The sequence below is a fragment of the Anas platyrhynchos genome, chromosome 1 (genome assembly GCF_047663525.1).
Source record: "Anas platyrhynchos isolate ZD024472 breed Pekin duck chromosome 1, IASCAAS_PekinDuck_T2T, whole genome shotgun sequence".
NCBI classification, from domain to species: domain Eukaryota; kingdom Metazoa; phylum Chordata; class Aves; order Anseriformes; family Anatidae; genus Anas; species Anas platyrhynchos.
The window spans coordinates 171,382,178-171,396,831 of record NC_092587.1 but is presented as its reverse complement, the minus strand read 5'-3'; the positions used below and the strand labels follow the sequence as shown (position 1 = coordinate 171,396,831).

The following is a 14,654-nucleotide window of genomic DNA, read 5'->3' as shown; positions in this document are numbered from 1 at the left end:
GGCATGAATGTTTTTGCTGTTTGTGACTCAGCTTAAAGAGTAATGGGCTAAACAGGTGAGAAAGAAAATAATGTTTTAAAAAGTCGTTAAAATGAATACCTAACTACTTTTAAAAAATATCTTTCTTTACTGTTTTTAAAGAAAACTAAGGTTTCCAAAAGTGAGGAGAGTCTTGTGTGCAAAAATATCAAAAGTAGATACCTAGGTGACAATACATAAATTTGGAAAGTATGTGGGAATTCTTCCTCCCAGGTATATTTCCTTTACCTTCACAGATCTGCAAGATAGGAAAATAAGTATCTGACCAAAATACCTGTGCATTTACTCACTACTGTTGGATTTATTTATCTTTCATGATTCTTTATAATTCTTCTGTGAATAAATGCAAACTCTGGGATTCACAACTGGTAGCTACAAATTCTAGTATTGTGTGAAACAATTCCTTCCTTACTTGTTTTGAGTCATTACTTGATCATTAAACTTGATGCTCCTAAAGCTTGTGTTGTGACAGTAGACAATGACACTTCATTCACCTTTTCTCTTACCTCTCATAAATTCACAGGCCTTCACTCTATCCCTCCTAGTATTTGATTTTCCAGGTTGAAAATATCTGGTTTACTTAGTAATTTCTTATGCAGAAGCCTTTTCTTACTTGATTGGATCTGGCTGGAATGGAGTTAATTGTCTTCAGAGCAGCCTATACAGTGCTATGTTCTGGATTTGTGTCTAAACCAGTGTTTATAACACACTAGTATTTTGGCTATTTTTGAGCAGAGTTTGCATAGCAATTAGTTTTCTTTGTTTTGTTTTGTTTTTTTTTTTTTTTTTTTTTCCCTCCTTCTTGGCCCCTGCAGCAAGTAGGCTGGGAATGGGGAAGAAGTTGGGGGGGGGTGCAACCTGGACAGTTGACCCCAACTGACAAAAGAAATAGCCCATACCATAAGATATCATGCTCAGCAATAAAAACAGGGAGAAAGGAGGAGGAAGCAGGGATAGCATTTGTCTTCTCAAGTAACTGTTACATGTGATGAGGCCCTGCTTTTCTGGAAGTGGCTAAACATCTATGTGGTGATGGGAAGCAGTGAATGAATTCCTTATTTTGCTTTTTGTGTGCATGTAGCTTTGCTTAAAGTGTCTCTATCTCAACCTGTGTGTTGAGATTTCACCCTTCTGATTCTCTCCCTCATCCCACTGTTGAGAGCATAAGGAGTGATGGGGTGGGTGCTTACCTGCTGTCTGGGGTCAACTCACCGCATATCTCTGAAGACATTTACTGCCTTTCTTCATACATTTTCTAGGGTTATTTTAGTCTGCTTTGAGGTGTGAGAACTAGAACTACACATGGTATGCAAGATCCAGATGCACCATAGAATTAAACATTGAAATAACTATGTCCCCTGTTTTGTTATCTGTTCCTTTTCCAATATATTTTTAGCATTTTACTTGCCTGTTTGACAGCTGCTGATCATTTTCTTAGATTGTCCATTATAGCTCAAAGATTTTTTCCTCCTCAGTGCTAATAACTATTTCAGAACCCATCAGTCTACATGCATTTTAAGATTGTTTTTCCCCCATGGGCAACATTTTGCATTTATCAACACAGAAATTCATCTGCTATTTACAGTATACTTCTATATTCTCTAAAGTGTCAGTGGAGCAAATGGTAACTTTAGGGTACTCTTGAGAATTACTACTCCATACCAACCAAGGTGATATATACTACAGAGAAAAAGTGCTCAAGGAGGTTGAACAAGATTTTTCCAGCTATGACAAGATTATTTTTTGTGCATAATTTGACTCAGGCAAAACCTTATATAAGTCAAAGTGATTTGTACAGACAAAAGCAGTTGATGTTCCACTTTGTGACTTCAACCCATGACTATTATCTAAAGATATTAGAAAAGAAGCTCTTTATTAGCCAATCCTCTTTCTACTTTAATCATCTAAAATGAGTGGACAGCCCTGTGATATTAATATGAAATGTTACATGTTTTCGGCTTGAGAGCTACAGTCACTTTGAGCTATATTTTTCTGACACTAATGACATAACTAAATAGAGATTAAAATGGAAATATAAAGGGAATCATGTATCTGATTTGTTAGCTTATGTAAATTAAAGAAGACGAATTTCTCTTTGAAATAATTGGAAAATTTATTATTAACATAGCAGACCTAGAAATATACTGTTATTAATGCATATGATATGATAAATATGTAAAAATATTTCCAATTTTAGTTCAAAATATATTTACTTTTTTTTTTTTTTTTTTTTTTTAACAATGGTTTATTAACCATTTGTGATTGCTTTGCTGTTCTTGCAAAAACAGTTATTTATTTTTATTCCTGAATGAAACAAATAATTTGGTCACAGTAAAAGACTGAGTTAATCAAGAACAAAACTGTAACTTGGTAAGTATGAAGAGAAGAACATGTATCTGCAAAATGGTAACCTAATAATCTTTCAGATTTTTTTAATTATGTTTTTAATTTATTTTTTATTTTTTGTCAAGAAAAGAAAAAGGTCAATCAACAAGCACTGGTAGAGGAGATAATATGTATAGAGTATGTCTTTATTTGAGAACCTAGAGTGACATAGTAAGAATTCTTTTTCCTTCAAATTTTCATACATTAAATTCTTTTTAGTCTATAGCCATTTACATTGTTTCGGGTCCTTGGAATCTAGTTGTCATGTTAAGCAGCACATAACTCTCCTCAACAGTTAAAGTGGAGGCTCAAACTGTGGGTCAAAAAACAAGGCTTATTCACAGATTTTCACATTTTATTCCCATAGATTCCTAGCCCACTGATTTCTTTGGCTACATTGCACAAGGCACTAAGTCTTAAAACTCAGTCAGACATGCCTTATCCTGTGACAAGGATCAGAGACATAAAAGACAAAAGCATATCAAAGACATAAAAGTAGAATTTATTCACATGCATACTGGGAGATATTTTGTTGCATCTTTGGGTAAGAACTTTAAATGTGTATTTAATGCAATAACTGTCCACCATATGTCTTGAATTGTGGCAGTTTTTCTGTCATGCTTTCTCCATTTTCCATGACTACAAAAACTCTGGCTGCAACCGAGATGCTGCTAAACAAACCTATTCCTTTACAGTATTCAGCATTAGGTGCATACTGAAGATGGAGAAGAAAAAGTAACAAGAATGCTGTACATGCTGGCAGTACTCAGCTGGTGGCAGCCTGTTGGGATAATTTTCAACTTGTTGCAAGAATTGCCCCCAGGCTTTGCTATGATCCACTTTTGGGGATTGGCCCAGGAACAGAGTCAGGATGCTGTGAAGTTTTCCTTTGATGTAAGATTGGCACAGCAGAAAGCAGTGTCCAACAGTTTTCCCTCTTCTAGGCAAGTACATGACCAGACTTCCAGAAGATATCTTTCTGGTCTTTCCCTGATGAAGCTGTGCTTACCTGACACTTGTGTTTTAAACTGCACTGTCGTGTTCAAGGAGACATTTTTTTTTTTTCTCTCTACAATTGTCTAAAATAAAGTAGTTATGAGATTTGGAAGCAATACTGCCTTTTTATTTCTTTTTTTTTTTTTATTTTAATTAATTAATTAATTAATTTATTTATTTTCCCAGGACTAGCACATGTAGTTATATAATGCTCAGAGCTGACAGCAGTCAAGGCAAAAACTATTGCAAAAGGGCACTTTATAGTAAGCTTCTGTAAGGCTCCTCAGCAACTTCAGGGCATTGAATTGCCTTTATAAAGCTTCTTGACTGGGAGTTTGGTGTGTTTTTCTTACTTTTTTTTTTCTAACTTTTTGTCCAGGAGAGTATTGTCTTTCCTTAGTTATATCTGTGTTGCAATACTTTAACATATAGGTTTTAGCTTCAAAGTGTTTGGCTACTGAACTGAAGGGCTATGGCTGAAAGCCCTCACTGAAGACACAAAGCATGTCTAACCATGCCATACTTGACATTTCACAGTTCTGTTCCATTTGGTTTATGCTTAAACAGTAGTAGGAAAATAAACACTTGATCTCATTTTAAATTCTCAGAGGGCTGCACGTTAGCTAATTTCCACTGTGAATCAGACAATGAAGCTACAATAACTCAACTGTGGGTTTTGAAAAAGACACATGTAGCCTTGCTCTTAAAACTTCATCACTTCACAGAGAATAGAGCAAATGTTTACAGCACAGCTCTGCCATTTCATGTTTGTAATTGAAAGACTGCTGTTATAGGTGTCCAGATTTGAGCTACATGTAGGTATCCTAAATCTCTAAACTGTTAATGTAGAGAAATAAATATTTCCAGGACACAGTTCTTCTTGTAAAGTGGATGTCTAAAACAGATCAACTGAATGGTGCTATAATGCTACCAAGAGATCTTAGGGTGAATAGCTCATTTGTTAATATCTAAATTGTTCGTGTTTAAATTTATGGGGTGAATCCTATTCTGCTTTGTTGCTTCAATGTAGATTGGCTTTCCTACTATAGCATTGTTACATCAGAGAGCACCAACAAACTGGAGTTTGATCTTGTTTAAAGAATTAGATAGAGAAGGCAAAAGGTACCCACCTTTTTCTGTTCATGGTTCAGACTCCTTAATATAAAGTCTCTGCAGTTCAGATACCCATATGTGAGCTGTATATGTAAGATTCCGTGTAGTCAAGGGAGATGTAATTAATACAGTTAGTTGGAGCTGAGGCAGCTCTTAGCTGAACGGATGTAAAAGTCTTCTCTAGGCTGAGGTCTGAGATCTCACTAGGCTCTGTTGACTCTTTTGACTAAAGCTGCACCATCTATAATGGAAGCCTAGACACCTTAGAAATAGATGCATGGGATACACACAGATTTAAGTGTCTGAACACCTAGAGCAAAATTGTGGTGGTGGTTCCAAAGATAACAGGGATATTTTATTGTTTATAGTGATTTAATCCTAGTAGGTGGATGAATGATTGTGTCTTTTATGTTTTTGTTCCTGCTCAAGCTTTGTATTGAGGATGTAGATACATATGTTTATCTGTTGTTAGTTTGGTAAATAATGACTTACTGTAGTTGAGTCATTGGGATGTAGTTGAGTCAGTATCCCTGGAGGTCTTCAAAAAATATGTAGAAGTCGCGCTTAATGACATGGTTACCTATGGACTTGGCAGTGCTAGACTACAGGTTGGGCCAGATGATCTTAGACATCTTTTCCAACCTCAATGATTCTATGATTCTATGAATCTTCAAATGACACCATCACATTTTAGGTAAAATCACCTACTGAGTTGAAAAAGTTGATTAGTGTAGATATAGGCTAATGGTTATGACAAGGGACACAGAGGGAATGGAATTAGTTCTTAGCTGGAGACCTTCCAGAGTTTTTTTACAATAAATATATATCAAAGAGAGAAAAAAAAATGCACAGAAGTTTAGGCTGGTAGCACATTTATTTTTATTTCCATTATACTCCTGGTTCAGAAGTTGCAGTGGCTCATGCTAACTCCTCATAGAAAAGCTACTTATGGCTTATAAGTACACAACCTTTGTGAATTTATTACCCAGTCAAAATTTATTGATCTTTACAGTGTCAGGGCTGTGTGACCTTAGAAATAGATAAAAGCTTATAGCTTAAGGAACCTTCAGAGTAACTTCTGAAATGAGTCTTTGGCTTCTAAAATTTCTAAGTTTGTGTTCATATTTTTCAAAATATTCTACTGTGTGTAGTTGGTTATTGCACTTGCAGGATTTTGTGTGTCTCTGAGTGCTGTTTCCTTCATTCAAGTAGCTCCTTACACAAAGCCTAAATGCTTAACCTTTTGTTTCCAAGGCCCATAATCCAGTTCCTGCTATTCAGCACATATTAAATGGTTGTTGACATACATGATTTAGCTGTGGATACAACCATGCTTTCATCTGTGCCACAGAAGTTGATTGGCTCAAGCTCATGCTTTCTAGACCACTTTTTTTTTCTTTCTTCCAGAGTTACTATGCTATATTGATGTCAATTACAGTTTTTATTTATTTATTTATTTATTTTTTCCCTCAGACCTTTTCTTTTACTGCTTGAGATACTTTACTGTTCTGGAGACACTTAAAGTTATCATTTTTCTTGAATTATATTTATACAGATAAAAAAGATCTTGGCAATGATTGTCTTTCTCCTGGCAGTGTAAAGTGATCTAATACTATCATTTATTATTTTTGATGCTTCATTTCTACATACAGTGCTAAAAGAGAAAGATAATTAAATCTAAATATTCCCTTAAACATACTTAAAACCACTTTTTTTTTTTTTTTTAATACTACTAAATCTCACATTTTTTTTTCAAGACTTCTCCTGATATTTCAGTTTTCCCAACTAAATCCTCTGATCAGTTTTTTCCCAAATTATCATTTTATGTTTATTCTTTGTCTAGCTTAATCTGAAAGTGAGTTCTTTGCAGTAGACAGTGGACAGATTATGTTGAATATTACTGGATTTATGGGAAGTAAAAATCTTGTTCAAGTTATTTAAGCATGTGTTTGCAAAGCACCATGTAAATGCATAGCAATAGCTGTGATTAAGAGTAATAAAATTACCATTTTCATGGTTAATAATAAATGTGATCAATAGCAGTATAAATATAATTTGTCACTAGTGTTGTAGTTGTTCAATGAAGGTAGTTTTGATAGTAATAAGCACTGTCAACAAGTAATATTAATCTTGATTACAGAGGAAGCATTCTAGTAATTTACCTTTCTCATAATTTACCTTCTGTAGGTACAATATGAAATGGATGAGTAATTATTAATGTACTTGAAACTACTCATTTAATGAGAGGAATAATTGCTGCTTGCTTCCATTATTCAATCATTTTGCATTGCATTGCAGCATGGAAATGTACATATTGGAATAGGAAAGAGGGGCTCACTGTTCTTTTTTTTAATTATTATTATTTTATTTTTTTTAAGAGGTCTAGATACATTTGTTTTGTAATGTTAAAAAAAAATGGTGCTGGGAAAGAATTAGAAGGTATTTCATGTTTTCATGTTTCATGTTGTTACTTTTTCCAGGGTATCAATTTGTAGCTACTATGGAAAACAGACACCTGAGATAGATGGGCTTTTGATCTATCTACCACATGGAGAACATGAGGTCATTTTGGGCAGAACCCCTAGGAATCAAACAACAGCTATGTTTGGAAAAAAGTTTTGAAGATACCCTAACTCAAAGGCAAGCCTGAGCTTGCCTTTTGGTGGAACAGAGCTATGGATTTAGATCTTCTCAAAGAGAACAGGGTTGAAGGTCCTTTAGGCAGCATACATATTCCTAGCACTGTTTTAAATGAAGTGACGGCCACTATGCACAGAGGGTGCAGGGGTACCTGATCTGGATTACCAGGCTGGAGGAAAATGCATTTTTTGAACCCTTCTAAAGTACAGGCCTGTGATAACTGTTCAGCAGCTCAGCTGTATCTAGACATCTATAAGAAATAAGACTTTGTTCACTTGGGAAACATTAATATTAACCATACCAGATACTGCCAGGAATAAATATGTAAATTCTGCTTTTGTCTCACAAGTTCCTTTTAACTGCTAGACTCAAGAATTTTGTCTCACCCACTGATACTATTAATTTTAACAAATAATCAATTAAATCAAAACAATCTAAATATTATTATATTTTATATGCATTAAATCAAAACTAATTTAGAAGAATAACTTATAAAATATTTGCTATGAATTAAAATAATGAATTGCTGATTAATAAAGGCAATGAAATTTAATATTTTTTGAAATGACCCTAGTTGCTTCAGGTATTGTTTCATAATGTTTGGTTTATTACCAAGTCCTAGTTCTTGGAGTTTAAATGATTCCAGTTTAAACTGAATTTGTGGAATTTTTGGTATTCCTTATAGTTGCAGAGAAAATTCTAAAGTATAACCATATTGATATCTTAAAGGTAATTATAAAGAAAGCTAATTTTTGACTTTTTAAGTCTTGTGATTTTAAGTTTTTGTCCTTGGAGACCTGAATTCTGGGCTTTGAAGTGGTTGTTTTTAAATGATTTAGTTTGATAAAACTATTTTTGAGTTCTGAATTCTGAAATGGAATGACTACAAAATAACATAAAAAAAAAAAGAAAAAATAAATAAATATTATAATATAAATGTGTTTGAATTAGTGTTGACACATATGTTATACAAATAAATACAAAAGGTTAAAATCTAGTTTGAAATTCTTAGTGAAAGAACAGAACATAACAATCCTTTGGGAAGTACTTAAAAATCTTAAAACTCCAAAGACAAGACAAGACCAAATATCTGGGAAGTCCCTGAACTGTGAATTAGAGGAACAAAGAAAGTTTTCCTTTCAACCTAAGCATGACTTCCTTTGCATTCTTAAAAAATGTCTTTTGTAAGAGTTTGGAACTTTTATGTTTGGGCAAGAAAAAAGGGATGCGTCCAGAGACTTGGGAATGATGGACGGTAACTGACAGCTGCAATTAAGTGTTAATTCGATATTCATCCTGTTTTATTTTGAATGTTTGTGCCAGCTCAGAAATCTCAATTTGCTATGATAATTAGGAAGTCTTTCTGCATAAATAAGGCTATATTAAGACCATTTACATGGATGATAATTTTTTCATAGACTTGATGTTTCTTGTTCATGATCACTCCCATTTTAATTAATTACTTATTTCTATATGAGTGATAGGAAAGTCATACATCTACACCCCCACAGTATGTACCTGGGGGGCTACAGCTGAAGTGTTTTTTAGTAGCAGAGATAAGTTAATGCTGGACATACTGAATTTGCATACTAAGTGGCCTTTTTCTGTACATGTGCAAAAAGAACTCCTTTTTATTGTAATATGAATCATAAACGCTCCCAAAGGGAAGAAATGTGTGATTCCCTTGTATCCTCTTTTTTATACATGGTAATCATTGTAGCTACAAATATATATACAAAAAAAAAAAAAAAAAAAAACAAAAAACAAAAAAAAACAAACACATTATATCTCTTGGGTTAGAAGAAATTATCTGTGTTTAACATATCTGTCACAGTGTTAATAGCCATCTGATAGAGAATGGCTGTGCTTTTTTGTATTCCAACAGGCTTTGAGTACCATTTTGAATACAGAAGAAGATTCAGTAAAGCTCAGTTGTGACTGAAATATTGGAAAGTGTGACAAAATCTGCCTGTGTCAGTCAACACTGAATCAGAAATTTGCAATTTGTTCACTGAAAATGTATCGTTCAAAGTGTGTTCCCAAACTGAAAGAGATCATGTCTCTGGTATTTTAAAAATGATTCAGTATTTTCATTTTTGTTTGCCATCTGTAATAAGCATCACTTAATAAGAATCAAATAATTTATTTATTTATTTTTTTCCTGAGAACACTTTTTGTGAACTTGATACTGCAAACCTGAGAACAGGCATAGGATGAAGCTTCTTTCTGAAGTCATGATTTGCCAGGTTGTCTGAGGGCAAGTTCTGCTGGCATCCAGAGAGTCCCTTGAATGATGCCATGAAAGCGGTAGCTGCAGGCAGGATTAGGACATGAAAGTTAGGATCCGCAGAAGAATTTACGATAGCAAAGCCTAATTTTTAGCTATGCTGCACCCTTGCCTGAAAAGTTCTCAGGAATTAGATGTATAAGTATGTGAAACTTGCTTCACCCAAGTTCACTCATCATAACTAGCCACTAGAAAGCAGAGAGGAAATGGTTGTGATTAAAGTCATTTGCCTCATTTCCAAGAAACTAAGCACATTTTCTGAAACTGCCAGAGGAGCTGGTCTCCTGATGGGACTTACCACTTTGAACCGCTTTTAAAGCTTGTACAAAAGCACGTTCAAAAAATGTCTATGAGAGAGGTGTCCCTCCTCCTTTTATTCATGAGTTCACTGATTACTGTACTCACTTGACATGGGAAAGAATTTTGTTTAATACTTCTAAAGTTATAAATAGTTCTCAGACACCCTAAACCCAGCATCACCTGAGGAAATACAATGGCATGAGTTTCAGCATAGGTTGGTAACTGATCCAGAGCTTAAAGAATCTACCAACTTTTTGAGAACGCTGACACCTCTGGTGCAAGACGAGAAAGAGTGCTTTACTTGAAAAGTATCAGGCACATTAGCCATGCAAGAACTTCTATAGGTGTAAGTTCTGGGCAGTTCCTGGCTCTATGTTTTGTTATTGTTGTTGTTATCAGGTAGTGTAAATCTCTGCTTAATAGATACACATTTTTACTGTCTTTTAGTTGGACTATTTTTTGACATACTGAGTTCAATAAACCTACAGGAGGTATTAGGAGAGGGAGGAAAAAGCAATTAGTCTCTTAATAGTTCTTACGTTCAGAAAGCACTTGGGGAGCAAGCATTTAAGATGAACTCGTACAAATATCCATTGAACTGGTACAAATATCCATTTCAAATTTACTCACCCCAGATGTCTGAAAGTGTCTGGTTCACGCTGTGCACACCTAGAAGCTGTAACACACCAGGCATTACAGTGCAGTGTTATTACATCATAATAGATAGTTGAAACCAACTTTTCAGTTTCAATAACCGATTTTCACTGGCAGATCTGAGATTCTTCAAATAAAAGTGAAAAACAAGGAATCTTTCTTATAACTGATGTTATTCCCTGCACATCTCTTAAGAGGGTCAAAACTGATGGGTTTGTGTGTAATTTATATGAGCTGGAATATATGGGTTCTTGACTCTTTGTGAATGTGAAATGTGCAGGCTAGTGATAAATTCTCCCAGGCTCAGACTTTTTAATTGTTCTGGCATTATAAAACTACAAACAATAGAAAGAGGGAAAGCTATCTCTTCTGAAATAGCAACAAAATTTTATGCAGTCTAGGACCCAGCACTCCTGCTCTAAGCCCTGGGCTGTTGTGTTATGGTCAATGAACTCAGTTAGGTATCTATCTCCTGCAAGTAGTTCAATAGTACTTACAATAATTAACTGTATCAGTGAAGAAATGCCAGGTAATGTTCCTATACATTTCAATCCCTATTGCTTATACTGTTGAATGTGCCAGTTATCACCATTTAGACAAGTCATTTGAAATAGGTGGTTTACAGAGGCCACATTATTTTGGAGTGTCTAGAAATTTAATAGTTTTATTTGAGCTGTTCTGTGTAAGTTAGATGCCAGAGAATAGTCCTGGACATCTGCACATGTAAAAAGTAGTTACTCTAAATGGATGAAATTTAATTTGGGTGTTTAAATCATTGAAATTGGGGAACAGAGATACCGCTCTGGATCTCTTCCCAGTTGGCCAGCTCTAAGGATACTCCCTGTTCAGCAAGTGATCCACCATTTGTCATGTTTGTTGACTCTTGGTTTCCTTACAGCTTAATTACACTTTCTATATTGTAGAATTTCATTTCTATGTAAGAGAATTGAATTAGGGATAATTCCCATGGTGAGAAACCAGTAGAAGTTGCAGGTTAAAAAAGTCTTTTCTTCTTACCTTATATTTTAATCTCTTTTATAAATGTCACAAGAAGGATTCACTTAAATTACCAGAAAGACAGGTGATGTGATATACCATTTCTGCTGTTAGGAGCAGCAGTTACAGATATTGATTGATCTTAGTATGACCCTCATAATGGAGAACCAGCATGATAGCTGTAACAGAAGGAAAGGGGAACAATGACATTGTGCTTCTTTTGATGAAATGTGACAAAAAGGCTATAGTGAAAGAAACCAAAGCTGATGTCTTTGCCTGTTACTGCTAGTAGCAGTAGTCATGTAATATTTCACTAAACACAATAATTAATTCAGAGTCCCAATGATTTTCTTTAACAGAAACAACAAGTATTCTGAACATTGCCTGGCTTTACCCAGGGTGAAACTGATTGACGGAGTCAGAAATTGCTTCTGCATTAATGTTGATTTTATTTGCAGAAGTTTCATCAACAACACTTCAAAACTGTACAACCAGATTAGTTTTTCTGTCTCAAATGTTCTACCTGTATTTTCCACTGCAGCTGATATTATTTCAATGCCAGTATAAGCAGCAAAAATTTGTCTCATTGCATTTAAAAGGAGATGGGTCTTGGACCATTTAAACCCAGAAAAATGTTGCAATTCCTCCTTTGTCAGACAGATTTTTGATATTTTATTGATGACTGATGTCAGATTCAGTGTCATAGTTTAGATTACACAGCATTACATTTCCTCTACATGCCTTTCTTTGTATGTGTTTTGTACATTTCTATGTACACAGAGAAAAAAACAATATATCAGTTTTGCTGCTGAATAGAAACAGTGAACTGTAATCTAAAATACATGCATGAAGTATTAAAAAAGAAAAATCTCTGAGACTAATGAGTAATTCCCTGACTTTTAAGTTCCTTGTTTACAGACGTATCTATTTGTGGAGTCATCAACACAATCAAAGGCTGACTAAATGATGGCATTACTCTTTGAATTATAAACTGCCAATTACGATCAGTTCATTTGAGCTTAGTAGTGGAACAATTCCAAACTGCTTATTTCTAATATATATAAGTATTTGCAGCTCTTCCTTTGTCCTCATTAATGTTCTCTCTTATTTTTCTACCCAGGGAGTTATACTAGTCAGTACAGCACAGTATGTGATGATCACTTTCAGGAGGATACTAGATCACCCATTGACCAGAACTTATCTTTGAGAGCTTTTCATATTTAAGATTGATCATGAGATTTTCAGCCGTAATTGCCATCCACTGATATCTGTGGTGCTACAAAACCCACTAGTTTTCTCTGTAAATATGAATAAGAAACCTGGTGGACAATTTTGACATATTCCATAGGATGCAAAAGTTTAAATCAAAATTTCTTCTCTTTCTGAAATATTTGCTTTATTTTATTTTTTTATTTTTTTCATTCAGTGAGGTCTCTCAGTTCTTTCTGTAGGACTAATAAGTTCTCATTTTCTCTTGTGTTTACTCTTTTACTCAGGATCTTATAGGAACTTTCAGTGTCATCCACCCTTTTGGCCAAAGGCCAAAATCAGAGCAACAAAGTACTTCATAATAATCTACTTTTTTTGCTTGTTTGTTTGTTTTTTTCCCCTTTTTTTTCCAAACTAGGGTAGTATTACTGCTAGTAGAGAAAGTCAGCAACAAAACAAAACCAGTGAACATATAAATTGGAAACTAACATGTCTCATAACCGTTAAACAAAATCAAGAACAACAACAACAAGAAAAATCAAACATCCAACAAAACAAAAACAAAACAAAACAAAACAACCAACCAACCAAAAAATAAAAAAATAAAATAAAAAAAAATCCCCCCAAACAAACAAAACAAAACAAAAACAACCCACAAGCATTCTAGAAGCTTGGGCTACTGCATGTACAACAGAAACCTTACAAAGCATGCTTTAGTTATTGCTATAACCTGAGAATCACCATGATTGCTCTTTGTTGAGAATAAGGTTATCGAGCTTCCTGAAACATCTTTACTAGCTTGTCAAATTGTATTAGAGTTGGAACTGTCCATGTGACTGGGCTGACCTTCAACAAAATAAAATGTAACACATTTTAAAGAAGATTTAATCATTCTATTGAAGTTAAGCAGTGATACATACAGTACCTGACAAAATGAACTATCCAGTGGAAATTGTGAATGAATACATTGCCTTGACACTGATTACTACACTATGTATGCAGTTTGGTATCAATTGACAGTACTTTTTGAGTATCTTGCTACAGAGAGAAAAGAAACACAGATCATATGTAAAGCTGCCAATTTATTGTTAGTGCATTTGAAATCTTAACAGTTTCAACAATAAATTATTGTAAGTTCAGATGTAATACTTTAAAAAAAAAGTAAAAAGAGAGTAATACTGAAGGAAAAACTATCATAATAAAATTAACAATTTTATACATACTGCATCATAGATTCACACTGAATTATAGAAAACATGTCTCTGAAGATCATCTAGTCCAATTACCCTGCTCAAAGGAGGTGTGAACTACAGCAGGTTGCTCAGGGCCACATTCAGTTAGGTTTTGAATGTCTTCAGGATTGGTGACTCCACAGCTTCTCTGGGGTATCTGTTACAGTGTTTCTCCTCCCTCATTTTTCTCATACTTAAGCACAATTTTCTATATTTCAGTTTGTGCCTGCTGCCTCCTGTCCTGTCAATGGACACCACTGAGAAGGGCCTGACTATCCCACTGTCAGGTAATTATACACATCAAAAACACCACCTTGACTCTTATCCCCAGATAGAACAGTTTCTCTCAACCTTTCCTCATATGAGGTTTTTCAGTCCCTTTGCTGGACTGTCCTGTTTTTCGGTCCATCTGTGGTTTTGTGAGAGTAATAAACCCACAAAAATGGTGTTATGGTCACCTTACCAATGTTCTGGATCCTAAGATAAATGATTTTACTCTGATGTGATGCCAGCATCCCAAAACCTTTGTTGAGAGAAGTATGATTGTGATGACAGTTTATTCTTCCCTACCCTAGCATCCATTTGGGATATTTTTATTTATTTCCTAACAATCACTACACTTTTCTTTTTCTTCCTTGGTGTGCTAGGTCACATTATATCTGAAATTTCTACATATTTTTATTGTTGTTTGCTTGTTTGCTTTGCTTAAGTTAGATAGCTGTTTTTCTTCTTTTTTTTTTTTTTTTTTTTTTTTTACTCCTAAAACTGTTTTTGCTTAGCTCCATGTCTGCACTTCTTCAAAT

At 34.5% G+C, this 14,654-nt stretch overlaps 1 long non-coding RNA gene across 1 annotated transcript in view; it reads left to right on the top strand.

Moving 5' to 3' along the window:
- LOC140001306 (uncharacterized) overlaps nucleotides 1-14,449 on the top strand; it is a 34,224-nt gene extending 19,775 nt beyond the window's left edge. Inside the window, exon 3 of the long non-coding RNA XR_011806390.1 lies at nucleotides 14,071-14,449. This is a non-coding gene — a long non-coding RNA (uncharacterized lncRNA). The remainder of the gene's footprint in view (nucleotides 1-14,070) is intronic.
- Nucleotides 14,450-14,654: the final 205 nt, after the last annotated feature.